This window comes from Ranitomeya imitator, chromosome 2, assembly GCF_032444005.1.
Source record: "Ranitomeya imitator isolate aRanImi1 chromosome 2, aRanImi1.pri, whole genome shotgun sequence".
NCBI classification, from domain to species: domain Eukaryota; kingdom Metazoa; phylum Chordata; class Amphibia; order Anura; family Dendrobatidae; genus Ranitomeya; species Ranitomeya imitator.
In genome coordinates, this window is record NC_091283.1 from 347,474,827 (window position 1) to 347,482,237 (window position 7,411).

Sequence of the window (7,411 nt, forward strand, 5' to 3'; positions counted from 1 at the left end):
GATGTGCGGGGGCCTCCGGGAATTCACAAAATGCTGACACAGCCCCCGCACCACAGAGCATTACCGAACCTGCCGCACCAGTCTGGGATGGGAGTCATATCACCGAACCACCAAAAACCCCTTGTGACCATGTTCCACCAGCACTGCCGATATCGCCCTGGTAAGTTTAATTCGGACTGTAAGACGAATCCCCATTTCACACATTAATTTTTTTCCCCTATTTTCTCTTTCTGAAAATTTCGGGTGTGTCTTATGGTCTGGTGCATATTATAGTTCGAAAAATACAGTATGTGGCATTCATGGCTCTCAGCCAACAAGGTTCCCGACCCCTAGGCTCGAAGCTTGGTGAGAAGGCAACAACTGTTGGCACAATTATTAGAAAATGGAAGAAACACAAGATGTCAATCTTCCTCTGTCTGGGGCTACATGCAAGATCTCACCTCGTGGGCTAAGGACGATTCTGCAAAAGGGCAGGAATCAGCTCAGAATTACACAGTCAGGATGACCTGGTCAATGACATGAAGAGAGCTGGGACCACAGTTAATAACACTACGCCATCATGGATTAAATTCCTGAAGGGCATGCAAGGTCCCCCTGCTCATGCCAACACATGTCCAGGCCTGTTTGAAATTCACCAATGACCATCTGGATGATCCAGAGGAGGCATGAGAGAAGGTCATGTGGTCAGATGAGACCAAAATAGAACTTTTTGGAATCAACTCCACTTGCCGTGTTTGGAGAAAGAAGAAGGATGAGTACAACCCCAAGAACACCATCCCAACCATGAAGCATGGTGGGGGGAAACATACTTTGGCTGTGATTTTCTGCAAAGGGGACAGGACAACTTATTGTCCCCATTTCAACTGTATATCATTATATCATTACAAGAAATTTTATTCGTCACTGTAAGAGGAACTTTCCAAATAGGAATCGGAAACCCGAAATAAAACAAAAAAAAATACTTACACGACCTTCAAGATTATCAGCAAAAACAAGTACAATTGTGGCCAAAAGTATTAACACCCCTGTAATTCTGTCAGATAATACTCAGTTTCTTCCTGACAATGATTGCAATCACAAATTCTTTGGTATTATTATCTTCACTTCATTTGTCCTTAAAATATAAAAATTCGTATCATCCATCTTTTTCACCATTATAAATATAGAAAAAAAATATTTGTTACAAAGACGTCTGATTTCTCAGAATATAAATGAAATTAACCCATACCCGCTCGGTGGCCCCGTTGCGGCATGCATCCAAACCCTCTGCAAAACACAATTCGGACACATGAGCTGATGGAGCCATAGATTGTAACGGGTCCGGCAGAGCGAATGTTCTCTCTGACATGCATCATTTTCGGGAGTGTGCGCCTACTGGAGTCTGACACCCAGGTACAGTCCCCTGCATGTGAGTGCCCCCCTGCAGTAGGCGCACACTTCAAAAATGATGTATGTCAGAGAGAACGTTCGCTCTGCCGGAACCGTTAGGCTAGGTTCCCATTGCGTTAATGGGACTGCGCTAACGGACAGCGTTGCACGGCGAAATTAACGCCGTGCAACGCGTCCATTAGGGCGCCCATTGGCAGCAATGGTAACGCGCATCGCTAGCGCATGCCATTTTCGGCATGCGCTAGCGGTGTGCCGGTGTTTTGTGATGCGCCTCAGACGCTGCAAACCCGAGGTCTGTTCCGATCTGCGCTAGCGGGGACGTTAAACGCGACCCCGAAAAAGACATTGCGTTGGCGCAATCCGCTAGCGCTTAGCGCTAAACGGATTGCCCTAACGCAATCTGAACCTAGCCTTACACTATATGGCTCCATCGGCTCATGTGCGCGAATCCTGTTTTGCAGGGGGATAGGAAGTGTGCCGTGACGGGGCCACCGAGCGTGACCCGGAAAGTGCTAGTGGTGAGCAAACATGCTAGGATAACGCGGTATCCATGCTCGCGTGCTAACAGAATGTTTTCAGAGTGCTCGAAAAATACGTTCAGGTCCCCAAGGCTGCATGACTATCCGCTGTTCAACAGGCACAACACATGTAGAGATTTCCTGTTTGTTAGTAAAATAGCTCAAACTTGAAGGGGTTAATTATAATGATGATGCCCCCCCCCAAAGTAACGGGGCTCCAGCACCTACCTCCACCTGCAGAGCCGCACACCACATATATGGCTGCTCTGTGCGCACAGGACCTGTGATGAGGTCACAGGAGGGGAGGAGTCAGGGGTCACATGATCACGGGCCTCAGTGTATGCAGGACTCTGCTGTGCTGGTTGTCATGGTGCTGGATGAGGGGAAGTTTATGTGTGGGGTCAGGAGGGGTTTATAGTGTGGGTGTAGCAGAGCTGTGTGTGTATGAGGTGTACGGAGCGGAGCCGTGTGTGTGTAGAGGGTGTACGGAGAGGAGCCGTGTGTGTACGAGGTGTACAGAGCAGAGCCGTGTGTGTACGAGGTGTACGGAGCGGAGCCGTGTGTGTACGAGGTGTAAGGAGCGGAGCCGTGTGTGTACGAGGTGTAAGGAGCGGAGCCGCGTGTGTACGAGGTGTAAGGAGCGGAGCCGCGTGTGTACGAGGTGTAAGGAGCGGAGCCGCGTGTGTACGAGGTGTACGGAGCGGAGCCGTGTGTGTAAGAGAGGTGTACGGAGCGGAGCCGTGTGTGTAGGAGGTGTACGGAGCGGAGCCGTGTGTGTACTGGGTGTACGTAGCGGAGCCGTGTGTGTACGAGTTGTGCAGACTGCCATATCACCATATCCATTATATTTATAAATGTATGAGAATACTATAGACTATATGGACTGCAGAACATTATACTCTATATCAGGGGTACACAATCTTTTTTGGCCCACAGGCCACAATGGGCGTTGAGCAGCCTAGATTCCAGAAGGAGCCGTGGATCATCTCGTTATCTCCTAGACCCTTATCACCTTCATTCTTTAACTTAAGGTATTTCTGCTCTCTGTTGATTATTTCTGAGAGTAGAGATGAGCGAACATGTTTGGAAAACGTTCTCCAATCTCAAGTTCGGCACGAACGTAGAACATTCGGATTCGTGTTCGCTTTCACAAGCATTATTACTCAACATCGGTCACAGTTCGGTAAATCATCACATTTCCATTAATGCTTCTGTATTACTTTGGTTACGATAGCGGACATCTTGTTTTGGGCGACATTTCCTCAGTGTTACAGTGCTGAGAGGTCGCTCCTGCGCTAGTGCTAGTGCTGAAAGTTAAAGGGACTCTGTCACCTGAATTTGGAGGGAACAATCTTCAGCCATAGGGGCAGGGTTTTCGGGTGTTTGATTCACCCTTTCCTTACCCGCTGGCTGCAATATTGGATTGAAGTTCATTCTCTGTCCTCCGTAGTACATGCCTGCACAAGGCAATCCCTTGTGCAGGTATGTACTACGGAGGACAGAGAATGAACTTCAATATTGCAGCCAGCGGGTAAGGAAAGGGTGAATCAAACACCCGAAAACCCCGCCCCTATGGCTGAAGATTGTTCCCTCCAAATTCAGGTGACAGAGTCCCTTTAAGGTCTTTCTATGGGCATACCGGTTAACCTGCTATATTATGTCTTTTTGCATAGCCTAGGCCAACGCAGTCCAGACGTGGTGCAAATCATGCTTTCGGAGTGGGCACAAGTGAAAGGCTACCCTTCTGCACAGTTTTGAAATGACTACGAAGATGGTTATCGCTGATGATGCCATCATAAGCATCACTATTCCGGTCACCTACAAGCTGGAGCACACTTTGAATAGTCTGTGCGAGGTGACGTGACTGTTCCAGAGGGGCTCATGGTACCAGACAAACTGTTGAAGATGCAGGAGCCAAGGAACAAATTTAGGAGGATGAGGTGATGGACGCGCAATAGTCAGGAGATGAAGAGGATAATAATACACTCTCTGTTGTCCTTGGTTGATGGGAGGGGACGGAGGAAGCAACCTTGAGTATTACCCTGCCACTAACACACCATAGACATGGACCTCATGGAAGTGCCCAACACATGAGTACCTTCTTGCTGCACTATCTTCAACACGATGCCCATATTCTTACAGTTAGAAATTAGAAATAGTGCTGACTACTGGGTTGCCACTCTGTTAGATCCATGGTACAAGAGTAAATTTAGCCAGATACTTCCCCCACTGGAGTATTGAAATACGCTTGTAGACAATCTTAAGAGTGGTATTCCCCAAGACAGCAGTGAGGCACATAGTGTGCATCCCAGTTGTAGACATCCATCCACGGGAATGTCAAGACGTTATTGCAGAAACATTAGCAGCAGTGTGACATAAGCAATTTCTGTGAGTCGTTTAACACATTTTTTAGACCAGCCTGTGTACCAGCAGAACAGCAGAGTACAAATCTGACACATTGTGAACAATCAAAGAAGTGCTGCCTTATTTATTTGATTGTATTTGAGTTGGTTACTAGGTAAGCACCTGTTCAGACCTTATTCATGTTTGGATGTGACGGTCAGTTTTTTTGATATTTGTATTAGCCTTCTGACTGAGCACTCTGCCCCTTGGCCTCATCCATTTTTAATTGCAGCAGGATCCTACCCCTCCATTTAGAGAGAGCTTTCAATCTAAGGCCGGTTTCACACGTCAGTGGCTCCGGTACGTGAGGTGACCTCATGTACCGGAGACACTGACTCACGTAGAGACATTGAAATCAATGTGTCTCTGCACATGTCAGCGTGTTTTCACGGACCGTGTGTCCGTGTGCAAAACATGGAGACATGTCAGTGCTCGTGGGAGCGCATGGATTTCACGGACCCATTAAAGTCAATGGGTCCATGTAAAACACGTACCGCATGGACGTTGTCCGTGTGCAGTCCGTGTGCCATGCAGGAGACAGCGCTACAGTAAGCGCTGTCTCCCCCACATGGTGCTGAAGCCGCGATTCATATCTTCTCTGCAGCAGCATTTGCTGTAGAGAAGATATGAAAAATCCTTGTTTTTTGTTTCTCGTGTTTAAAATAAAGATCCCTGTCCCCAGCCCCCTCCCACCCCCTGTGCGCCCGCCCGCTGTTATTAAAATACTCACCCGGCTCCCTCGCAGTGTCCTCTCCAGGCCGCAGCTTCTCCTGTATGCGGTCACGTGGGGCTGCCCATTACAGAAATGAATATGCGGCTCCACCCCTATGGGAGGTGGATCCGCATATTCATGACTGTAATGGGCGGCCCCACGTGACCGCTCATACAGGAGAAGGTGCGGCAAGGACAGGACACTGCGAGGGAGCTGGGTGAGTATTTTAATAACAGCGGGCGAGCGCACAGGGGGTGGGGACAGGGATCTTTGTTTTAAACACGAGAAACCAAAAAAAAAAAGGATTTTTCATATCTTCTCTACAGCAAACGCTGCTGCAGAGAAGATATGAATGGCAGCTTCAGCACCAGATGCAGGGGACAGCGCTTATCTCTAGCGCTGTCTCCTGCACGGTGCGTGTGGTACCCAGTCGGCACACGTGTGCCGCACGTGTGCCACACTGATGTGCCACAGAAACACACGGGCACGGATAATTCCGGTACCGATTTTTCCGGTACCGGAATTATCTGGACGTGTGGGACTGCCCTAAAGATGATTCACATTAGGTTCCCAGAGAGATGCAGACTGTCTAAGCGCGGATTGGCATTAGGTCCTGGCTATGAGAAACGTGTTATCGCGGCAGCCAGGTACACACAAATTGTCCAATCTATGCGCTAAGCTTTCTCAATTTTTCATAGTTCTAGTGCAGTAATGCAGTTTAATTTTCATATTTCACATTTGCATGTTATAGCTCTACAGAGTGCTGCTTTATTTGATTGTATTTGAGTTTGTTACTCCAAGTAAGCAACTGTACAAACCTTATCATGTTTGGATATGATGGTCAGATTTTTGATGTTTGTATTAGCCTTCTGACTGAGCACTCTGCCCCTTGGTCTCAGCCGTTTTTAATTGCAGCAGGATCCTATCCCTCCATACAGATATAGATTTTAGTCTGAAGAGGATTCTTATTAGGTTCCCAGAGAGATGCAGGCTGTCTAATAGAGGATTGGCATTAGGTCCTGGCAATGAGAAACGCCTTTCCGTAGCTGCCAGGTACACACCAATTAGCCAATTTATGCACTAAGCTTTCTCAATTTTTCATATTTCTCGTGCAGTAATTCAATTTAATTTTCATATTTAATGTTTGCATGTTATAGCGCCTAAGGCTACTTTCACACTAGCGTCGGAATCTCCCCGTCGCAATGCGTCAGGCAGAGATCCCGACGCTAGCGTTTGACGCACTGCACAACGGGTGCAGCAGATGCATTTCTCCGGCGCATCCGCTGCCCCATTGTGAGGTGCAGGGAGGTGGGGGCGGAGTTCCGGCCGCGCATGCGCGTTCGGAAAAAGCAGTCCGTCAGGAGCAAAAAACGTTACATTTAACGTTTTTTGCTCACGGCGGTCCGCCACAACACGGTGCAACCGTCGCACGACGGTTGCGACTTGTGCCAAAGCGTCGCCATTGTTAATCTATGGGGGAAAAACGCATCCTGCAAACAACTTTGCAGGATGCGTTTTTTGCCATAAACGACGCATTGCGACGTCTAACAAAAAACACCAGTGTGAAAGTAGACTTATTTGTTTGATTGTATTTGAGTTGGTTACTCTGTATTTGAGTTGGTTACTCTAGGTAAGCACCTGATCAGACCTTATTCATGTTTGGATGTGATGATCAGTTTTTTGATATTTGACACATTGTGAACAACTGGAGAATATGGTGCAGGAGTATCTGAGCTCAAAATCAATGCCATCAGGGGGTGGTTGGCCCCTTTTACATTTTGGTCTTCAAAAATGGAAGAGTGACCTGAGCTCACCTGTCACGCCTTGGAGGTTTTGTCATGCATTGCAACCAGCGTTCTTTCAGAATGTGCATTCAGCTCTGCTGGTGGTATCCTGACAGATAATCGCATCCGGCTGTCCCCTCAAAGTGTAGACTACATAACTTTCATCAGAACGAACAAGTTATGGATCTCCGATAACTTTTGCACCACTTTTGTATACGAGTTGGTGACTCTAGGTTCAGCCCCTGTTCACACTTAGTCTATTTGGATATGACGGTCAATTTTTTAAAATTTGTATTCATTAGCCTTCTGACTGAGCACTCCGCCTCTTAGCCACAGGTGTTTTAATCGCAGCAGGTCCATTACTCCTCCACAGAGAGAGAGAAATTTAGTCTAAGAGGTTTCACAGGTACCCATTCAGATGAAGACGTTTATTCTCAGTGAGGAAAGTTTAGGACCTGGTATACGATAGATGCCCTAATGTGGCTACCAGGTACACATGAATTGGCCAATTTATGCGCTAACTTTATCATATTTCTAGTGCAGTAATGCAGTTCAATTTTCATGTCATCACAAACTTGGACAACCCCTTTAATGCTCATAACAAA